General features: G+C 39.8%; 1 protein-coding gene across 5 annotated transcripts in view; it reads right to left on the reverse strand.

Moving 5' to 3' along the window:
- The window catches only part of SCAI (suppressor of cancer cell invasion), a 145,754-nt gene that overhangs the window by 81,987 nt on the left and 39,803 nt on the right, over positions 1-23,964 (reverse strand). For 2 of the 5 annotated variants that reach the window (XM_089913743.1, XM_089913744.1), the window contains one exon: positions 18,694-18,791. The exons of the other annotated variants lie outside the window; for them this stretch is intronic. The gene's annotated coding sequence lies outside the window, so the exon portion shown is untranslated. The remainder of the gene's footprint in view (positions 1-18,693; positions 18,792-23,964) is intronic. 5 annotated transcript variants of the gene reach the window in all.

The following is a 23,964-nucleotide window of genomic DNA, read 5'->3' on the forward strand; positions in this document are numbered from 1 at the left end:
CCTCTACCACCTGATAGGATGAGAAGTGATTTTCCTGCCAAAGAGACCTAATCATGAGGAAACAGACAAAACCAAATTGGGAGAGATATTCTACAAAATAACCAAACTGTAATCTTCAAATATGTCAAGGATATTCCCCCAAAGAAAAGGGAAGACTGAAGTGCGATGCCTGATTCAGAGCTGGATCTTTCTGCTGTAAAGGATGTTATTGGGACAAGTGGTGAAGCTTGAATGGAATCTGAGAAATAGATGGTAGTAATACATCAATGTTAATTAGAAAAAAATATGAAACCTGGAATTCCCTGGCAGTCCAGTGGTTAGGACTCTGCACTTCCACTTCAGGGGCCACAGGTTCAATCCCTGGTCAGGGAGCTAAGATCCTGCATGCCGCGCAGTGTGCCACGCCCCCCCCCAAAAAAAAGAAAGAAAGAAAAAAACCTTACCAGTAACCAACGGAAAAAAACCCCTAATACAACAAAGTTAGCACATTAAAAATATACTAATTATTTAGCACACTAAATGTGTCAACAGATGAATGGATAAAAAAGATGTGGTATATATATATATACAATAGAATATTACTCAGCCATAAAAAAGAATGAAATAATGCCATTTGCAGCAACCTAGAGATGAACCTAGAGATTATCATACTAACTGCAGTCAGACAGAGAAAGACAAATATCATATGATATCAATTATGTGTGGAATCTAGAAAATGATACAAATGAACTTATTAACAAAACAGAAACAGACCCACAGACATAGAAAACAAACTTACCATTACCAAAGGGGAAGGGGAGGGATCAATTAGGAGTTTGATATTAGCAGATATAAACTACTATATATAGAATAAACAACAAAGTCCTACTGTATAGCACACAGAACTATATTCAATATCTTATAATAAACCATAATGGAAAAAAGAATATGAAAATGAATATATATAATACCTACTTTGTTGTACACCAGAAGTTAATACAACATTGTAAGTCAACTATACTTCAATTAAAAAATAATATGCTGCAACTAAGACCCAGTGCAGCCAAATAAATAAATAAATATTTTTTAAAAACAAAAATAATAATAATAAAAAAGAGAAGTCTGTAAAATTTTCAAAAGGCAAAATAAAGTAATGAACATACAAAAAAATACGCTAATTACTGCAGTTGAGTATGCACTGAAACCAGCATATTCACGAGGGGCAGTGGAAAATAGTGCAGACCCTTGAGATTCATTGTATGTATCGGGGGATACATTTATTCTTTCTATTAGACTCAGCAATTACACTTCTGGAAACTTATCTTAAGGAACATGTTAACCATCATTACTGATAAATTACTCATAACACAGGGAACTGGTGTTCCCCTCCACCCTCCACTCTCACATAATTACCTATTTTTCAACCTCACTGAAATATGGGCAAGTCTCTGAACCAATTCTATTCTTACATAACATCACAATTTTACACGTTATTCTCTTCGCCTATTTTGGTCACCTGGCAAGTTTATATTCATAGTTTAAGACATTACTCAAATGACACCTTTTCAGACTTTCCTTGAAAACCTAATCTCTACCTGGCACTTACATATGATCAAGTCAGTAGAGGCTTCTCCAGTGACACCATAAAAAGTTATACATGAAACAACTGTTTGTTAAAAAAAGTCTGTCTCACTGTCTACACCTACACTGTCCGAAACTATAGTTACTGGCCACATGTGGCTACTGAGCACCTGAAACATGGCTACTCTAAGTTGGGATATGTTGTAAATGTAAAATACACCAAATTTAGAAGATTTAGCATGAAAAAAGATGTAAAAATCTCAGTAATAATTTTAATATTGTTACATGTTGAAATAATGTTTTGGTTATTTAGTAAAATAAAATACATTATTAAAATTAGTTTCATCAGTTTCTTTTTACTTTTTAATCTGATCATATTTCTTTTTCCACCAATTTTATTTTATTATTATTTTTTTATTGAAGTATAATTGATTTACAACGTTGTGTTAGCTTCTGGTATACAGCAAAGTGATTCAGTTACACATAAATATACATACTCTTCTTCATATTGTTTTCCATTATGGTTTATTACAAGATATTGAATATAGTTCCCTGTGTTACACAGTAGGACCTTGTGGTTTATCTGTTTGTTTGTTTGTTTGTTTTAATGTCGGTTCATTGGTTTGTTTATTTATTTATTTTTGGCTGTGTTGGGTCCCCATTTCTGTGCGAGGGCTTTCTCCAGTTGAGGCAAGCAGGGGCCACTCTTCATCGCGGTGTGCGGGCCTCTCACTATCGTGGCCTCTCTTATTGCGGAGCACAGGCTCCAGACACACAGGCTCAGTAGTTGTGGCTCACGGGCCTAGTTGCTCCGCGGCATGTGGGATCTTCCCAGACCAGGGCTCGAACCCGTGTCCCCTGCATCGGCAGGCAGATTCTCAACCACTGCACCACCAGGGAAGCCTAGTTTATCTGTTTTATATGTAGTAGTTTTTATCAGCTAATCCCAAACTCCTAATTTATCCTCCCAACTTTCCCCTTTGGTAACCATAAATTTGTTGGGTTTTTTTTTTCGCTATGTCTGTGAGTCTGTTTCTGTTTTGTAAATAAGTTCATTTGTATCATTTTTTAGATTCCACACATTAAGTGATATCATATGATATCTTTGTCTGATTTACTTCACTTAGTATGATAATCTCTAGGATCATTCATGTTGCTGCAAATGGCATTATTTCATTCTTTTTCATGGCTGAGTAATATTCCACGGTATATATATACCACATCTTTTATCCATTCATCTGTCGATGGACATTTCGGTTGCTTCCATGTCTTGGCTATTGTAAATAGTGCTGCGATGAACATTGGGGTGCATGCATCTTTTTGAATTTAGAGTCTGCTCCAGCTACATGCCCAGGAGTTGGACTGCTGGATCACATGCCAACTCTATTTTTAGTTTTTTAAGGAACTTCCATACTGTTCTCCATAGTGGCTGCACCATTAAGGTGATTATATTTCTATCAAACAGATATAAAGCTGTCAATATTCATAGATGATACAAACCTCTCCATAGAAATTTCAAAAGAACCTACAGATAAATTATTAGAATTAACCAGTGAAATTAGCAAAGTTGCTGTATATAAGGTGAACTATAAAAAGGCAACTGGAAAGGGGACCTTCAAGATGGTAGAGGAGTAAGACGTGGAGATCACCTTCCTCCCAACAAATACATCAAAAATACATCTACATGTGGAACAACTCCTACAGAACACCTACTGAACGTCGGCAGAAGACCTCAGACTTCCCAAAAGGCAAGAAACTCCCCATGTACCTGGGTAGGGCAAAAGAAAAAAGAAAGAACAGAGACAAAATAGGGACAGGACCTGCACCTCTGGGAGGGAGCTGTGAAGGAGGAAAAGTTTCCACACACTAGGAAGCCCCTTCACTAGTGGAGACGGGGGGTGGGGTGGGCGGCGGGGGGATGCTTGGGAGCCATGGAGGAGAGCGCAGCAATAGGGGTGCAGAGGGCAAAGCGGAGAGATTCCTGCACAGAGGATCAGTGCCAACCAGCCTGAGAGGCTTGTCTGCTCACCCACTGGGACGGGTTGGGGCTGGGAGCTGAGGATCGGCCTTTGGAGGTCAGACCCCAGGGAGGGGACTGGGGTTGGCTGTGTGAACACTGACTGAAGGGGGCTACTGCACCACAGCTAGCTGGGAGGGAGCCCAGGAAAAAGTCTGGAACTGCCTAAAAGGCAAGAGACCATTGTTTCGGGGTGCGTGAGGAGAGGGGATTTCTTCCTTGTCTGCCCAAAGAAAGCAGAGCACCGCCTAAATGAGCTTCAGAGATGGGTGCGAGCTGCGCTATCAGCTCAGACCGCAGAGATGGCCATGAAATGTTAACGCTGCTGCTGCAGCCACCAAGAATCCCACTATCCACACCTCCCTGGGAGTCTGTGCAGTCCGTCACTGCCAGGGTCCCGTGACCCAGGGACAAATTCCCCGGGAGAACACACGGCAGGCCTCAAGCTGTTGCAACGTCATGCTGGCCTCTGCCACCGCAGGCTTGCCCCGCATTCCAATTATAACTACAGTACCCCTCCCTCCCCCGGCCTGAATGAGCCAGAGCCCCCTAATCAGCCGCTGCTTTAACCACGTCCTGTCTGGATGGGAACTGATGCCTGAGGGCGACCTACACGCAGAGGCGGGGCCAAATCCAAAGCTGAACCCCAGGAGCTGTGCGGAGAAAGAAGAGGAAGGGAAATCTCTCCCAGCAGCCTCAGGAGCAGCAGATTAAATCCCCACAATTAACTTGATGTACGCTGCATCTGTGGACTACCTGAACAGACAACGAATCATCCCAAAATTGAGGCAGCAGACTTTGGCAGCAACTGTAGACTAGGGGTTTGCTGTCTGTGACTGATTTGTTTCTGATTTTTATGTTTACCTTAGTACAGTTTTTAGCGCTTGTTATCATTGGTGGATTTGTTTATTGGTTTGGTTGCTCTCTTCTTCTTTTTTGTATTATTATTTTTGTATTTTTTATTTTAATAATATTTTTTCTTTCTTTTTTTCCCCCTTTTCTTCTGAGCCATGTGGCTGACAGGGTCTTGGTGCTCCGGCCTGGTGTCTGGCCTGAGCCGCTGAGGTGGGAGAGCTGAGTTCAGGACACTGGACTACCAGAGACCTCCCAGTCCCACGTAATATCAATCGGTGAGAGCTCTCCCAGAGATCTCCGTCTAAACGCTAAGACCCAGCTCCACCCAATGATCAGCAAGCTCCAGTGCTGGACGCCCCATGCCAAGCAACTAGCATGACAGGAACACAACCCCACCCCTGAGCAGAGAGGTTGCCTAAAATTGTACTAAGTTCACAGACACCCCAAAACACACCACTGGACACAGCCCTGCCCACCAGAAAGACAAGATCCAGCCCCACCCATCAGAACACAGGCACCAGTCCCCTCCACCAGGAAGCCTACACAAGCCACTGAACCAACCTCACCCACTGGGAGCAGACACCAAAAGCAACGGGAACTACGAACCTGCAGCCTGCGAAAAGGAGACACCAAACACAGTTAAACAAAATGAGAAGACAGGGAAATATGCAGCAGATGAAGAGGCAAGGTAAAAACCCACTGGGCCCAACAAATGAAGAGGAAACAGGCAGTCTACCTGAAAAAGAATTCAGAGTAATGATAGTAAAGATGATCCAAAATCTTGGAAATAGAATGGAGAAAATACAAGAAATGTTTAACAAGACCTAGAAGAACTAAAGAGCAAACAACAATGATGAACAACACAATAAATGAAATTAAAAATTCTCTAGAAGGAATCAACAGCAGAATAACTGAGGCAGAAGAACAGATAAATGATCTGGAAGACAAAATAGTGGAAATAACTACTGCAGAGCAGAATAAAGAAAAAAGAATGAAAAGAATTGAGTACAGTCTCAGAGACCTCTGGGACAACATTAAACGCACCAACATTTGAATTATAGCGGTCCCAGAAGAAGAGAAAAAGAAAGGGTCTGAGAAAATATTTGAAGAGATTATAGTTGAAAACTTCCCTACTATGGGAAAGGAAATAGCCAATCAAGTCCAGGAAGTGCCGAGAGTCCCATACAGCATAAACCAAGGAGAAATACGCCAAGACACATATTAAGCAAACTATCAAAAATTAAATACAAAGAAAAAATATTAAAAGCATAAAGGGAAAAGCAACAAATAACATACAAGGGAATCCCCATAAGGTTAACAGCTGATCTTTCAGCAGAAACTCTGCAAGCCAGAAGGGAGTGGCAGGACATATTTAAAGAGATGAAAGGGAAAAACCTACAACCAACATTACACTACCCAGAAAGGATCTCATTTAGATTTGACGGAGAAATTAAAACCTTTACAGGCAAGCAAAAGTGAAGAGAATTCAGCACCACCAAACCAGCTTTACAACAAATGCTAAAGGAACTTCTCTAGGCAGGAAACACAGAGAAGGAAAAGACCTACAAAAACAAACCCAAAATAACTAAGAAAATGGTAATACGAACATACATATCAATAATTACCTTAAATGTAAATGGTTTAAAGCTCCAACCAAAATACACAGACTGGCTGAATAGATACAAAAACAAGCCCCATATATATGCTGTCTACAAGAGACCCACTTCAGACCTAGGGACACATACAGACTGAAAGTGAGGGGATGAAAAAAGATATTCCATGCAAATGGAAATCAAAAGAAAGCTGGAGTAGCAATTCTCATATCAGACAAAATAGACTTTAAAATAAAGACTATTACAAGAGACAAAGAAGGACACTACATAATGATCAAGGGATCAATCCAAGAAGAAGATATAACAATTGTAAATATTTATGCACCCAACACAGGAGCACCTCAATACATAAGGCAAATACTAACAGCCATAAAAGGGGAAATCGACAGTAACACCATCATAGTAGGGGACTTTAACACCCCACTTTCACCAATGGACAGATCATGCAAAATGAAAATAAATAAGGAAACACAAGCTTTAAATGACATATCAAACAAGATGGACTTAATTGATACTTATAAGACATTCCATCCAGAAACAACAGAAGACACTTTCTTCTCAAGTGCTCGTGGAACATTCTCCAGTATAGATCACTTCTTGGGCCACAAATCAAGCCTTGGTAAATTTAAGAAAATTGAAATTGTACCAAGTATCTTTTCTGACCACAACGTTATGAGACTAGATATCAATTACAGGAAAAAGCTGTAAAAAAGGGCTCTCCTGGTGGCGCAGTGGTTCAGAGTCCGCCTGCTGATGCAGGGGACATGGATTCGTGTCCCGGTCTGGGAAGATCCCATATGCCGTGGAGCAGCTGGGCCCGTGAGCCATGACCGCTGAGCCTGTGCATCCCGAGCCTGTGCTCCGCAACGGGAGAGCCCACAACAGTGAGAGGCCCGTGTACTGCAAAAAAAAAAAAAAAAAAAAAAAAAAAAAAAACTAAAAAATACAAACACATGGAGGCTAAACAATATGCTACTAAATAAACAAGAGATCACTGAAGAAATCAAAGAGGAAATCAGAAAATACCTAGAAACAAATGACAATGAAAACACGATGACCCAAAACCTATGGGATGCAGCAAAAGCAGTTCTAACAGGGAAGTTTACAGCAATACAATCCTACCTCAAGAAACAAGAAAAATCTCAAATAAATAACCTAACCTTAAACCTAAGCAATTAGAGAAAGAAGAACAAAAAAACCCCAAACTTAGCAGAAGGAAAGAAATCATGAAGATAAGATCAGAAATAAATGAAAAAGAAATGAAAGAAACAATAGCAAAGATCAATAAAACTAAAAGCTGGTTCTCTGAGAAGATAAACAAAATTGATAAACCATTAGCCAGACTCATCAAGAAAAAAAGGGAGAAGACTCAAATCAACAGAATTAAAAATGAAAAAGGAGAAGTAACAACTGACACTGCAGAAATACAAAGGATCATGAGAGATTACTACAAGCAACTATATGCCAATAAAATGGACAACCTGGAAGAAATGGACAAATTCTTAGAAAAGCACAACCTTCCAAGACTGAACCAGGAAGAAATAGAAAATATAAACAGACCAATCACAAGCACTGAAATTGAAACTGTGATTAAAAATCTTCCAACAAACCAAAGCCCAGAACCAGACGGATTCACAGGCGGATTCTATCAAACATTTAGAGAAGAGCTAACACCTATCCTTCTCAAACTCTTCCAAAATATAGCAGAGGCAGGAACAATCCCAAACTCATTCTACGAGGCCCCCATCACCCTGATACCAAGACCAGACAAAGATGTCACAGAAAAGAAAACTACAGGCCAATATCACTGATGAACACAGATGCAAAACTCCTCAACAAAATACTAGCAAACAGAATCCAACAGCATATTGAAAGGATCATACACCATGATCAAGTGGGGTTTATCCCAGGAATGCAAGGATTCTTCAATATATGCAAATCAATCAATGTGATACACCATATTAACAAACTGAAGGAAAAAAACCATATGATAGTATCAATAGAAGCAGAAAAAGCTTTTGACAAAATTCAACACCCATTTATGATAAAAACTCTCCAAAAGTGGGCATAGAGGGAACCTACCTCAACATAATAATGGCCATATATGACAAACTGAAAGCCAACATCATTCTCAATGGTGAAAAACTGAAACCATTTCCTCTAAGATCAGGAACAAGACAAGGTTGCCCACATTCACCACTACTATTCAACAAAGTTTTGGAAGTTTCAGCCACAGCAATCTAAGAAGAAAAAGGTATAAAAGGAATCCAAATCGGAAAAGAAGAAGTAAAACTGTCACTGTTTGCAGATGACATGATACTATACATAGAGAAACCTAAAGATGCTACCAGAAAACTACTAGGGCTAATCAGTGAATGTGGTAAAGTAGCAGGATACAAAATTAATGCACAGAGATCTCTTGCATTCCTATACACTAATGATGAAATATCTGAAAGAGAAATTAAGGAAACACTCCCATTTACCATTGCAACAAAAAGAATAAAACACCTAGGAATAAACCTACCTAAAGAGACAAAAGACCTGTATGCAGAAAACTACAAGACACTGATGAAAGAAATTAAAGATGATACCAACAGATGGAGAGATATACCATGTTCCTGGATTTGAAGAATCAACATTGTGAAAATGACTATACTACCCAAAGCAATCTACAGATTCAATGCAATCCCTATCAAACTACCAATGGCATTTTTCACAAAAATGAACAAAAAATTTTTGTTTTGCTCATTAGAACAAACAAAAAATCACACAATTTGTATGGAAACACAAAAGAACCCGAATAGCCAAAGCAATCTAGAGAAAGAAAAACGGAGCTGGAGGAATCAGGCTCCCTGACTTCAGACTACACTACAAAGCTACAGTAATCAGGACAGTATGGTACTGGCACAAAAACAGAAATATAGATCAATGGAACAGGACAGAAAGCCCAGAGATAAACCCACACACAAATGGTCACCTTATCTTTGATAAGGGAGGCAAGAATATACAATGGAGAAAAGACAGCCTCTTCAATAAGTCGTTCTGGGAAAACTGGACAGCAAACTGGACAGCTACATGTAAAAGAATGAAATTAGAACACTCCCTAACACCGTATACAAAAATAAACTCAAAATGGATTAAAGACCTAAATGTAAGGTCAGACACTATAAAACTCTTAGAGGAAAACATAGGCAGAACACTCTTTGACATAAATCACAGCAAGATCCTTTTTGACCCACCTCCTAGAGAAATGGAAATAAAAACAAAAATAAACAAATGGGACCTAATGAAACTTCAAAGCTTTTGCACATCAAAGGAAACCATAAACAAGGTGAAAAGACAACTCTCAGAATGGGAGAAAATATTTGCAAATGAAGCAGCTGACAAAGGATTAATCTCCAAAATATACAAGCAGCTCATGCAGCTCAATATCAAAAAAACAAACAATCCAATCCAAAAATGGACAGAAGATGTAAATAGACATTTCTCCAAAAAAGATATACAGATTGCCAGCAAACACATGAAAGGATGCTCAACCTCACTAATATTGGAGAAATGCAAATCAAAACTGCAATGAAGTATCACCTCACACCGGTCAGAATGGCCATCATCAAAAAATCTACAAACAATAAATGCTGGAGAGGGTATGGAGAAAAGGGAACCCTCCTGCACTGTTGGTGGGAATGTAAATTGATACAGCCACTACGAAGAACAGTATGGAGGGTCCTTAAAAACTAAAAATAGAACTACCATATGACCCAACAATCCCAATACTGGGCATATACCCTGAGAAAACCATAATTCAGAAAGAGTCGTGTACCACAACGTTCATTGTGGCACTATTTACAATAGCCAGGACATGGAAGCAATCTAACTGTCCACCGACAGATGAATGGATAAAGAAAATGTGGCACATATATACAATGGAATATTACTCAGCCATAAAAAGAAACGAAATCGAGTTATTTGTAGTGAGGTGGATGGACCTAGAGTCTGTCATACAGAGTGAAGTAAGTCAGAAAGAGAAAAATAAATACTGTATGCTAACACATATATATGGAATCTAAAAGAAAAAAAAAAGGTTCTGACGAACTTAGGGGCAGGACAGGAATAAAGACGCAGACATAGAGAATGGACTTGAGGACAAGGGGAGGGGGAATGGTAAGCTGGGACAAAGTGAGAGAGTAGCACTGACATATATACACTACCAAAGGTAAAATAGATAGCAAGTGGGAAGCAGCCGCATAGCACAGGGAGATCAGCTCGGTGCTTTGTGACCACCTAGAGGAGTGGGATAGGGAGTGTGGGCGGGAGACGCAAGAGGGAGGGGATATGGGGATATATGTATACGTATAGCTGATTCACTGTGTTATACAGCAGAAACTGACACAACATTGTAAAGCAATTATACTCCAATAAAGATATTTCTAAAAAATTTTAAAAAATAAAAAGGCAACTGTATTTCTATATCCTAAGATAAATAATTAGAAAGTGAAACTTTAAAGAAAATTAAAGCATTGACATTAGCACCAAATAATACCAAATAACTAGGAATAAATATAATGCAGATGTGTAAGACCTCATCACAGAAGACTGTAAAACTCTGAGAGGTAAATTAAAGAAAAATTAATAGAAAATTAAGAATATGCCATTTTTTTTACTGGAAGCTTGAAAATTATAAACACATCAATTCTCCCTAAATTGGTCTATAGATTTAATGCAGTACTAATCAAAATCTTAATAAACTTATTCAGATTTGTGGTAATAGACAAGTTGATTCTATAATTTATATGGAAATGCCAAGAGCCAACAGCAGCTAAATTAATCTTGAAGAACAACAAGATGGGAAGACTTACTCCACTGGATATCAAAAATTTTATAAAGTTCCAGGATTGAAGACTGTGGTACTGGTGCAGGAAGAGAAAAGCAGACCAATATGACAGAACAGAGTTGAGAAATGACCCACAAGTAAACAGATACTCGATTTATAACAAAGGTAGCAGTGTAAAACAATGAGAAAAAATAGTTTATCAAAAAAATAAAAAACAGAAGTAAAGAAAGGAAGAGAAAAAGAGCTAGTGTGGGGTCAACTGGATATCTAAATTAAAAGAAAAAACATGAATCTTGAGTCCTACTTATGTTATACACAAAAATAAATTCTAGGTATACTGTGGATATAAATGTAAACGGTAAAATAAAGTAGTACTTATATGATAATATAAGAAGCTATCTTTATGACCATGGGGTAAAAACTGATTTCTTAAACAGATCACCAAAAGTACTCATCATGAAGGAAAAATTGGACAATTTAAAAAACGAAGTATGTATTGTGTTGCTCAAAAGACACCATTAAGAAAGTGAAAAGACAAGCCACAGAGTAAAAGAAGATGTTTGCAATATATATATTTGACAAAGGACTTGTAACCAAAATAATAAATGAAGAACCCCTATAAATCAGTAAGAAAAAACAATCAATCCAATAAAAAAGGAGACAGTAGGCAAAAGGCTTGAATAGACACTTCACAAAGGGGATGGCCAAATGAAAGGGTGCTGACTTTCATTAGTCGTCAGAGAAATGCAAATTAAAGCCAAACGACACATCTACCAGAATGTCTCGAATAGTTTTTAAAAACCTGACAATCCCACATGTTGGAAGAATGTGCAGGACCATGAGCTACTAGAAAACTATTTAGCAGTATCTACTAATGTGTACTCAGCAACTAGGAAAATATACCAAGAGATATGCACCGTGTGTGCACCAAAAGACATTTACTAGTATGTTCACAGAAGTAAAATTTGTAACTGCCAAAATCTGGAAGCAATCAAGTATCTATCAATAATGAATTAGATAAATAAGTGGAATACTATATAGTATAATGAAAATGAACGCACTACAGCCACCTGCAACAACATGGATGGACCCAGCATAATGCTGAGTGAAAGGAAGCAGACCCAAAAGAACACATATCATATGACTCCAATACACAAGGCACAAAACAGATAAAATTAGACCTTGGTATTTGACAGACTGATCAAGATAGTGGTTACTTTTAGGGAGAAGGCAGGAAATAAGAGGAATGCTAAAAATATTTTATTTTTTGACCTGGAGTTAATGTTGTGAAAATTCATTAAGCCATACATTTATTATGTATAAAGAAAGAAGGAAGAGGAAGGACAAACACCAGACTCAGGTGGTTTTTAAAAGTAAGTTTTACAGGGGCTTCCCTGGTGGCTCAGTGGTTAAGAATCCACCTGCCAATGCAGGGGACATGGGTTCAAGCCCTGGTCCAGGCAGATCCCACATGCCACGGGGCATCTAAGCCCGTGCACCACAGCTACTGAGCCTGCACTCTACAGCCTGCAAGCCACAACTACTGAAGCCAGCGTGCCACAACTACTGAGCCCACATGCTGCAACTACTGAAGCCCAGATGCCTAGAGCTCGTGCTCCACAACAAGAGAAGCCACCACAATGAGAAGCCCACGTACTGCAACGAAGAGTAGCCCCCACTCGCCGCAACTAGAGAAAGCCCGTGCGCAGCAGTGAAGACCCAACACAGCTAAAAATAAAATAAAATTTAAAACGTAAGTTTTACCAAACGCTTGAAAAATGTAACACTGAGTATACTTCCCTTCCAAGATTCATTTTAATAAAGCTAATATAATTTTGACACCAAGGGCAAAAGAAGGGCAATACAAAAAAGCAGAACTACAAGACAAAGTCCATATTATATAAACAGTTGTTACTGCCTCAAATGTTTGTAATATTAATTTTGACACCAAGGGCAAAAGAAGGGCAATACAAAAAAGCAGAATAACAAGACAAAGTTCATACTATATAAACAGTTGTTACTGCCTCAAATGTTTGTAATGTTAATAGATTATGGATAATTGAAATTTTAATATAAAGCAGCAAACAAAATTTCACTGGTTTACTACAAAATAAATGGTAAATTAAGACTTATGAATGAAATATATAGGTCTATGTCAATTATTTGGGGAAAATACATAATATATGGTAATCTATAAACATTAGTTCTGTAGACATTTATGGGAAGCATATGAGCAAACATACCACATGGGTAACAATAAAAGATGATACAGGGCTTCCCTGGTGGCGCAGTGGTTGAGAGTCCGCCTGCCAATGCAGGGGACACGGGTTCGTGCCCCGGTCTGGGAAGATCCCACATGCCGCGGAGCGGCTAGGCCCATGAGCCATGGCCGCTGAGCCTGCGCGTCCAGAGCCTGCGCGTCCAGAGCCTGTGCTCCGCAATGGGAGAGGCCACAACAGTGAGAGGCCCGTGTACGGCAAAAAAAAAAAAAAGATGATACAAAGAAAAGGACATATTTTGTTGTGGGTTATGTTGTTGTGGGTTAAATTGTGTCCCCCCGCAAAAAAAAAAAAGATGTTGAACTCCTTACCCCTTGTACTGTCAATGTAAACTTATTTGGAAATAGGGTGTTTGCAGATATAATTAAGATTTAAGTTAGCAAGAGGTCATATTGGAATAGAGTAAGCCTTTAATCCAATATGACTAGTATCCTTATAAGCTGAGGAAAAAAGACATAAAGACAGACACCCACAGAGAGGAGAATGCCATGTGAAGACACAGACACAGAGGGAAGAGCTAAATGAAGAAAGAGACAGAGATTGGAATTATGTAGCTACAAGCCAAGGAACCGCCAGAAGCTAGACAAGAGGCATGGAACAGATTCTCCCTCTGAGCTTCAAAAAAGGAACCAGTTCTGCCAGTACCCTGACTTTGGACTTACGGCCTCCTGCAGTATGAGAGCACAAATTTCTCTTGTTGTTAACAACCCAGTTTGTGGTAATTTATTACAGCAGCCCTAGGACACCAATCCATATGTGATACAGTCCTAACACAGATTACAAAATAGGCACAGGAGCATAAGAGCACTGAATGCACACAACTGCTCAAAGACTTGTTCTGCTAAGTACAGAGCATCTGGCAAATTATTGACCTGCCTTGTTGACAATTTCTTTTCAAAGGAAGTCTTGACAAAAGCAACAAGAGAAACTGCTACTCTGGACTGAATTCTAAGTAAATGGTGAGCAATACAAAAGCATGAAAGAAATCTATGCAGAGTCACAACAGAAGCAGAAAGGGCCTCAGAATAAGACAGAAGAAGCATTCCTGTTCCAAACACTTTCTAGTTTTGTGACTGTAAACAAACAAAAAACTTTAGCTAACACTGAATTGCACATTTTTAATCCACAAAAACAAGCAATTTACACTTGTTCTGCTACCTTAGATGACTGCTGTGAAGACAGGTGTGAAAGAAGTCTGAAAACACTATATAATGTATAATACCACCATCATTATTATTCTGCAGTTTAGTGATGTTTCAAAAAGATAGGGAACGACCCTGTGATTAGACCTAAAAGGGAAACAGGTCGAGAAAAGAATGGAAGTACACAGGAAATGAAACCAAAGTATAATAAAAAAGATTTATTCTGACAAAGTAGAGAAGATATTTATAGAAATCACAGGGTAGGAAAGAGACATTTTCTTATGCATTCAGATTTTTTAAGACAGGTAAGAGATGGAATGGCTATATAATTAAGCATCAGCATTAGAGAGTCTCACACATATGTTTTCTCAGCTATAAAAATGGAATATTAATAATAGCTTCCTCATCAAGCTGTTAGACAATAAAATGAACTAATGGATATAAAATTGCCCTGTAAATTATAGTGTACTTTAAAATTATTAGTTGTAAAATTGTTATAAATGCACTCAAAACAGAGCATAAATTGAAAAATAGCAAGTACAAAACAATGTTGAATGTGTGTGTGCGTATGTGGGGGTTGATTATGACGGTTTTGCTATATTCAATGAAAAAGGAACAAGAAGCTACTGCTTCAGATGGCATTCCTATAATAGGAACCAAATAGAGTGCAAAGCATCTTCACGTATCAAAGAGAGCAGAAAAATATCCTAAATTATATACAAATTATTTTCTGAAAACAATTTTTCTGACTTACTCCAACATGCAGTTGAGGTTAAGTTTCAAGCTATAACAGCAATTCTTTGAGAAATGCCTAAGTACCAAACTGCTCATGGTTCAATACAGAAAGAGACTGAATGAACTGAGGGCAAAAAGAGGTTAAGAAAAAAAAGCCAAAAGAGCGAAGGCATGGAGCAGAGGTGATATACAGACATATAGCCAGAAGGCCATTTGTAAGATATTGTCCAGGAGACTATACATATATCATTTTGCCTACCAAATGTGGAGAAACAGAAGTGTTTACCTAATACATCTGCATATGCAAATTCCAGTACTTATTCAACTGAGACATAGCACACAGCCTAAAAGAAAGGAAAGGAAGCCTGTCACTCAGTCAGCCATCTAAACAGAACAACAATCAGGACTTCCCTGGTGGTGCAGTGGTTAGAAGTCCACCTGCCAATGCAGGACACGGGTTCGATCCCTGGTCTGGAAGGATCCCACATGCCGTGGAGCAACTAAGCCCGTGTGCCATGACTGCTGACCCTGCGCTCTAGAGACGACAAGCCACGACTGCTGAGCCCTTGTGCCACAGCTACTGAGGCCCGTGTGCCTGGAGCTCATGCTCCGCAACAGGAGAAGCCACCGCAATGAGAAGCCTGCGCACCGCAATGAAGAGCAGCCCCCGCTCGCCGCAACTAGCCCACGCACAGCAATGAAGACCCAACGCAGCCAAAAATAAATAAATTAAATAAATAAATTTTAAAAAATAAAAAAATAAAATGAAAAGAACAACTATCAACAAGATACATGCAAAGGCTATTTATGAACCTAATGGGGCAGGAAACACAAAACTATGTAAAATGAAAGAAAGTAACAAATATTTATACCCTGGAGAATGATGTGAGGAAACATGACTTGAAGCAGCCTGGGGCTAATAAATCATAAAAACTATTTTGGGTGGAAAACCTACAGAGGCAGCAGTCAAATACTATGTAGATCAATTTAAAGGGCCATTTACGCACAACACAAAAACTCGAGAGGGAACAAGACGTTCAGGCAAGAGTCTCAATCAGCTACCACGACACTACTCCTATTCAGTAGGTAAAGAAGCGCAGACTTTTCCTTCTTTTTTTTTTTATAATTAATTTTTATTGGAGTATAGTTGCTTTACAATGCAGACTTTTCCTTCTTAATCACATACAAAGACAGCAGAAGCAGCAGCCAAAGGTCACATAGACAATACGCTAAACAGGTACTATGGGGACTTCCCTGGTGGTCGAGTGGGTAAGACTGTGCTCCCAATGCAGTGGGCCTAGGTTTAATCCCTGGTCAGGAAACTAGATCCCACATGCCGCAATTAAGAAACCCACATACCGCAACTAAGAGTCCACAGGCCGCAACAAAGAAGCCTGCATGCCACAACTAAGAGTCCGCATGCTGCAATGAAGATCCCGCGTGCCGCAACGAAGACCTGGTGTAGCCTAAATAAATAATAAATTAGCAAAAAAGAAAAACAGGTACCATGCAAATCATTTGAGGCCATCCAAAACCAACATCTCAGCATACTCTGAGAGAAGGCTGTTAGTCATCCAAATGTTAGTTAGGTCATACCTGATTTGCATTAAGAAGAATTAAAGGGGCTTCCCTGGTGGCACAGTGGTTAAGAATCTGCCTGCCAATGTGGGGGACACAGGTTCAAGCCCTGTTCTGGGAAGATCCCACATGCTGTGGAGCAACTAAGCCCGTGCACCACAACTGCTGAGCCGGCGCTGTAGAGTCTGCACACCACAACTACTGAAGCCCAAGTGCCACAACTACTGAAGCCCATGTGCCGTAACTACTGAGCCTGTGTGCTGCAACTACTGAAGCCCGTGTGCCTAGAGCCCATGCTCTGCAACAAGAGAAGCCACCACAATGAGAAGCCCACGCACCACAACGAAGAGTAGCCCCTGCTCACCACAACTAAGGAAAGCCCGTGTGCAGCAATCAAGACCCAATGCAGCCAAAAATTAATTAATTAAAAAAAAGAACTAGTGACTTCGCTGGTGGCGCAGTGGTTAAGAGTCCTCCTGCCAATGCAGGGGACACAGGTTCGAGCTCTAGTCCGGGAAGATGCCACATGCTGTGGAGCAACTAAGCCCATGCGCCACAACTACTGAGCCCGCGTCCCACAACTACTGAAGCCCGTGCTCCTAGAGCCTGTGTTCCACAACAAAAGAAGCTACTGCAATGAGAAGCCCACGCAATGCAACAAAGTGTAGCCCCCCACTCACTGCAACTAGAGAAAGCCTGTGTACAACAACGAAGACCCAATGCAGCCAATAAATAAATAATTTTTTTAAAAAACTAAAAAAAAAAGATAGTTGTGATTTATACTGTAACAATGTTGCTTTCCTAAATTGCATTTTTTATCTGCAATAAGCTGGAAGCAGAAGTAAGAAAATAATAAACTTTTCAACAAAAGAGAAAGTTATTGTTTCTTTTAGCAATAACTGATTGGAGACATCTATATCTATATATGATATATATGTTACAACTTTACTGAGATATGATTCATATACCAGGCAATTTACCTATTTAAGAGTACAAGTCAGTGGTTTTTAATATATTCCTAAGTTTTGCAACCATCACCACATCCAACTTTAGAAATTTTCATCACCCCCCAAAGAAACCCCAGATTCATTAGCAGTCATATCCCCATTTTGCCCCCAAATCTTCTCCCTCCAACCCTGGGCAACTACTAGTCTACTTTTGGTCTCTATGCATTTAACTTCTGGATATTTCATGTAAATGGAATCATACAATATGTGACCTCTTCTGACTGGCTTCTTCACTTAGCATAATATTTTCAAGGGTCATCCACATTGCAGCATATATCAGTACTTCATTCTTTTTATGGCTGAATAATATTCCATTATATAGGTATACCGTATTTCGTTAATCCAATCATCAGCTGATGGACATTTGTACTGATTTCACTTTTTACCTATTATGAATAATGCCACTATGAACATTTGTATACAAGTTTTTGTGTGGCCATGTTTTCATTTCCTTTGGGTATACACCAACCAGTAAAATTGCTGGGTCATACAGTAACTCTGTGCTTAACCTTCTGAGGAACTACCAGACTGTTCTCCAAAATGGGTGCACCATTTTATAATTGCAGCATGCACGAGGGATCCTACTTCTCCATATCCTTGCCAACACTGTCTTTTTCATTCTAGCCATTCCACTGGGTGTGAAGTAGTATCTCACCGTGGTTTTGATTTGCATTTCCCTGATGGCTAGTAATGTTGAGTATCCTTCCATGTGCTTATTGGTCCTTTATATATCTTCTTTGAAGAAATGACTACTCAGATCCTTTGCCTATTTTACGGGTTATTTGTTTTTGCTATTATTGAGTTGTAAGAGTTCATTTATTTATTCTAGATATAAGTACCTTACCAGAGACTTCCCTGGTGGTCAAGTGATTAAGACTCCATGTTCCCAATGCAGGGGGCTGGGGCTCGATCCCTGGTCAGGGAACCAGATCCCACATGCCACAACTAAGAGCCTGCATGCCACAATGAAGATCACACATGCAGCACCAAACATCCTGCATGTTGCAACTTAAGACCTGGTACAGTCAAATAAATAAACAAATATTTTTAAATAAATAAAAAAATAAGTACCTTACCAGCTATATGATTTGCAAATATATTCTCCCTTTTTCTGGTTTGTCTCATCACTTTCTTAGGTTGATTATATTTCTATTTTTTCTTTTGTCGCTTTAACCTTTATTTTTATCAAAATAATAGATACAGAATTAGCAATTCAACAGTACCCAAAAACACTTAAATAAAAAGCAGCAGCCCACTGGCTCACCCTTCCTCCACCAGCTCCATACCACCAGCAACAACAACTTTCAACTCTTCTGGCTGATTCACCTGGTAGTTTCCCTACATAAGCCTACATAAGAAGCATTTCTTGCAATTGCTTGATTCATCCATTTTTGACATTACAGATTTTCTAAAATAACAAATAAGGAATTAGTTCTCTTATACTTCTAGAACCCCTCCCAATATTGTTATACCATTATTTGGGGTTAAATCAGTGAATCTTTAAATTATATACCTTCCAGTTAAATCAATAATTAATGTTTAAATAATGAACGCTTTTATAACTTCATTATATGGCATCAAATAGGGTATTATAAGAGAGAGGGAAGATCAGCATATAATTGAGAAAGATCCTCAGACATCTTTAACTGACAGGAGGCTGCACTTCTTTTAAATCCTATTTGTCATTTCTTTTTTTTTTTTTTTTTTTTTTGCGGTACGCGGGCCTCTCACTGTTGTGGCCTCTCCCGTTGCGGAGCACAGGCTCCGGACGCGCAGGCTCAGCGGCCATGGCTCACGGGCCCAGCCGCATCTTCCCAGACCAAGGCACGAACCCATGTCCCTTGCGTCGGCAGGCGGACTCTCAACCACTGCGCCACCAGGGAACCCCAACACACAGTTTTTATGCAAGATTCAATCACAAAAGCAGGAATCAGATCCCTTCCCTTTGTGAAGGGAATAAGTGCACACCACTTATTAACAAAGCACACGAATTACTCCTTGAATTATAATGATAAACAAAATGACATGCAAATTATAAAAGGTACGTTGATTGCCTACATACTACCAGAAAACAGCTTAAAATATGGGATTACTTGTCTAGAGGAAAGTTACCAAGAAAAGAAATCACCCCTTAACAACCCGGACTTGTGGTCACTTGCAGCTGAAGGAAGAGAAGGGCAGGAGGCAGGAGAAATCCAACTACCAGCAGCCAGAAACTATGCCAGGCACTTTATATACCTATTTCATCTTCACACCTCTCTAAGGCAGGCACTGTCACCAGCATTTAGAGATGAAAAAAGAGGCTCAAATAAGTTACTTATCCAAAATTACACAATTGGAAAAGTACTCCAAAGTCATGCTCAAAGGACCCTCACAGTCAGCACCCTTGTATGAGAATGCAAAGATTACAAAATCATGTTGTCTGATCTCATTATCCCAGTGCTTCAAATCCTGTGGGCCCTGTCTACCTTTCCCTTAAAACATAGCTTAGAGCATTTTTAAGGCTTTTCCCCCCAGTAACTGGAAATCAAATCACTCTTTGAAAAAAACGTACAAATCCCAAAAGAATCACTACAACAAATATTTTTAAAGGGACTTTGGTTATCAGATCATCCCATTAAGGAATGAGTCCAACTATTAGATATTTGACTTTGGGCATGTTATTGAACTTTTCTAAGCTTTGAGATTTCTTCAACTCCAAAATGGGGATTATAATATTTACCCTTCATATACCTATTATGATGATTCAATTAGACAATATGTGTAACACTATAGTCCAGAAAGTGCTATAGTCAGTAATATTAAAACTGGTATACAAGTCTATCAATCACAGTACAAACAGTCCAGTGGTCATTCACTTGACAAACACTGACTGAGAGCCCCCTATATGCAAGGTATTTTTTAGGTGCTGGAGTACAACAGTGAACAAAACAGGCAGAATCCCTGCTTTCACAGAGTGTACTTTGTAGTGGAGAGAAAAAAAAAAAAAGATAAAATAAATATAATGTTCCAAGTGCTAAGAAGTACTATGAAGAAAACACAGCAGAGAGTGTGATTGGGGGTAATATTTTAGTCAGAGTAGGTGAGGTGACCTCTGAGAAGGTAACACTGGAGGGGTGACCTCAGTGAAGTGACAGAGTGAGCCAAGTAAGGATCAGGGAGGCTCAGGTTCCAGGTGGAGGGAACAAGTACAAGGTGCTGAGGCAGGTATGTACTTGGTAGACTGACGAACAGCAAGAGGTTCTGTCTATAAATACAACACTGAAAAAAAAACCCAGAAAAACCCAGCTCCTCATAAACAAATATAAACAGGATTCATGGCTGCTGCTTTTTGAGCACTACATAAAAGAGGCAGACGCATAGCACAGGGAGATCAGCTCGGTGCTTTGTGACCACCTAGAGGGGTGGGAGCGAGGGAGATGCAAGAGGGAAGAGATATGGGGATATATGTATATGTATAACTGATTCACTTTGTTATAAAGCAGAAACTAACACACCATTGTAAAGCAATTATACTCCAATAAAGATGTTAAATAAATAAATAAAAATAAAAGAGGCAGAGCAAGAGACTAAAATCCAGACACTCATTTCCCAAGCCCAGCAACCTGGTGGGGGCTGAACCTGCCCGTAGCAGGTATGCATTTTTCTGAATGACCCATCTAGCCAGAGAGACTGCCTTGGTCTAATTTGCACATAGGTTCCAGGTAAGCCCCTGCAGCTCCTATAGGGCTTCCTTTTCAGTAGAATTTATTGGATCTACAATCATCAAAGTGGTGTTAATATGTCTGTCAACTGAGAAATGGAAATAAACTAATTATGTTGAACTAGATTCTATAATGACATTCATTAACGAAGAGTTATAATGTGAGATGATAACAACTTTCATTGTTCCTCTTGATTTTGATAAACTGTTTTAATCTAGTAAGTTAAAATATGGCTGTGTGATATACACTGAATCTGGACTCTGAAGGCCCAAGTACAAGTCTCAATTGTGCCATTTTCCCCAAAGTCATTCAGCTGACAGTTTAACCTAACTTCGGTTTCCTCACTTGTAAAGTGAGGAAATTCTATTCAAATGTAATCATTTTCTTATTAAGACATCAAGTAAAAAAGCAAGTGCAATTATAAATATTATAATAAAAGGAGACAATGGTTTTATCAAGGAAAAAGACCTTGTGTATATCAATTGACATTAAACTAAAAATCAAATAAATAACACCAGGCTTCCACATATAAAAAAATAAAATTCTTTGCTGCTGAGGAGTTCCATCTGTTCCTGCTGCTTATAACCCACCTAGAGGGTCAAACTGTGCCATGATGATGATGATGTCATAAAAACAGAGCAACACCGCTGACTGAGGACCTCTAACGAGAGGACCAAGCGTCAAATTGATCAGAGTCCTCTCATCTGGGCTGATCAAATCTTAATCTTCTGCAGCCCTCTACTCTTGGCAAACTTCAGGTCTGTCCTTAGCACAAGGAGGCAGCTATTTTTTAGCCAATTAGAAGTCATTAAACTGACTTAAGTGTCTCCACCTTCTCAAAATGTTCCTGGATCAACCCTGTCAGAAACTGTTTTTCTCCCAACTCTAAATTACTCTCATTTAGCTCAGCTGCCATATATCAGTCATTCATGTACATTAACCATCCTCTTACTAGATTGTAAGTTACTTGAAAGTGGTAGCTGTCTGAAATCTCCTTCCTCAAAGCACCTTGTACAAGGGCTCTGAATACTCTTCCCAGACAACTCCAGAAGATGAACTGATCAGAGGTAGTGAAAAAGTCTGTGTGTACCCGCCACATGGCAGGCCCTGTTCTGGGTGCTGGAGAATTTTTTTTTTTTAATATTTATTTATTTGGCTGCACCAGGTCTTAGTTGTGGCATGCAGGCTCTAGTTCCCTGACCAGGGATGGAACCCGGGCCCCCTGCACTGGGAGCACAGAGTCTTAACCACTGGACCACCAGGGAAGTCCCTGTGTGTGTGTGTGTGTGTGTGTGTGTGTGTGTGTGTGAACTTAAGATACCAAAGATGACCAGAAGTAAAGAAAAGTGACTGTGGCAGGGTCTTGAGAATCTGCAAACTCTGGAGATGTTCATCACCTGAGCATCTAGGGATGCCAAATAACTGGCATCTAGAAAATGAAAAAAGGTAAATGTTCACCCTTCTGAGAAAGAAGTCTATAATAGATTGGCACAGTGGTGCATGAAGAGCCTATAAGTGTCTTGTGAAGACAAGGAAACCCCTCAAAATCCCAAAGCCTTCACCAGACTTCCGATCTAAAAATATGCAGATTGGGACTTGCTTGGTGGCGCAGTGGTTAAGAATCCGCCTGCCAATGCAGGGGACACGAGTTCAAGCCCTGGTCTGGGAAGATCCCACATGCCACAAAGCAACTGAGCCTGTGCTCCACAACTACTTAGCCTGTGCTCTAGAGCCTGCGAGCCACAACTACTGAGCCCATGTGCCACAACTACTGAAGTCCGTGCACCTAGAGCTCGTGCTGCACAACAAAGAGAAGCCACTGCAATGAGAAGCCTGTGCACAGCAATGAAGAGTAGCCCCCACTCGCTGCATCTAGAGGAAGCCCGCGCGCAGCAACAAAGACCCAAAGCAGCCAAAAATAAATGAATAATAAATGAATAAAAAATGAATAAAAGGGCTCCCCTGGTGGCGCAGTGGTTGAGAGTCCGCCTGCTGATGCAGGGGACACGGGTTCGTGTCCCGGTCCAGGAAGATCCCACATGCCGCAGAGCGGCTGGGCCCGTGAGCCATGGCCGCTGAGCCTGCGTGTCCGGAGCCTGTGCTCCGCAATGGGAGAGGCCACGGCAGTGCGAGGCCCGCGTACCGCACCGCCCTCCCCCCAAAAAAGAATAAAAATAAATAAAAATTAAAATATGCAGATTAATTATCAGGAGACTGACTTCTGATATCAGCATGTGTTCTACAAAGATATATTTGGGACCGACACAGAGGCGACGTAGCAGAGTGGTTAAGAACACTGGCGCCAAGCTGCCTGTGCTCAAATCCTGGCTCTGCTACTAACTACTCAAATAGAGCTGTGTGATACTCGCCTAGTTATTTAACCTCTTCGTGCCCCAACTTCTCCATATGTAAAATGTGGATGAAATAGGATCTGCCTCTTCGGGATGTCATGAAGATTAAATGAGAATGTATGTAAAGTGTTCAGAAGAGAGCCGGGCACACATTAAATGTCATTATCGTAGGATTACCATTTAATTTACCATCTAAACCGGGACAATTTGGTGAATAAAAAGAGACATTATTAATAATGACATCAAGACACTGCAAAAACCTAGACTGTATCAGGCAAACCAGACATATGGT

The sequence above is a fragment of the Delphinapterus leucas genome, chromosome 6 (genome assembly GCF_059928025.1).
Source record: "Delphinapterus leucas isolate spDelLeu-1000000601 "Yukka" chromosome 6, BTC_Dleu_Yukka2, whole genome shotgun sequence".
Taxonomy (NCBI): Eukaryota; Metazoa; Chordata; class Mammalia; order Artiodactyla; family Monodontidae; genus Delphinapterus; species Delphinapterus leucas.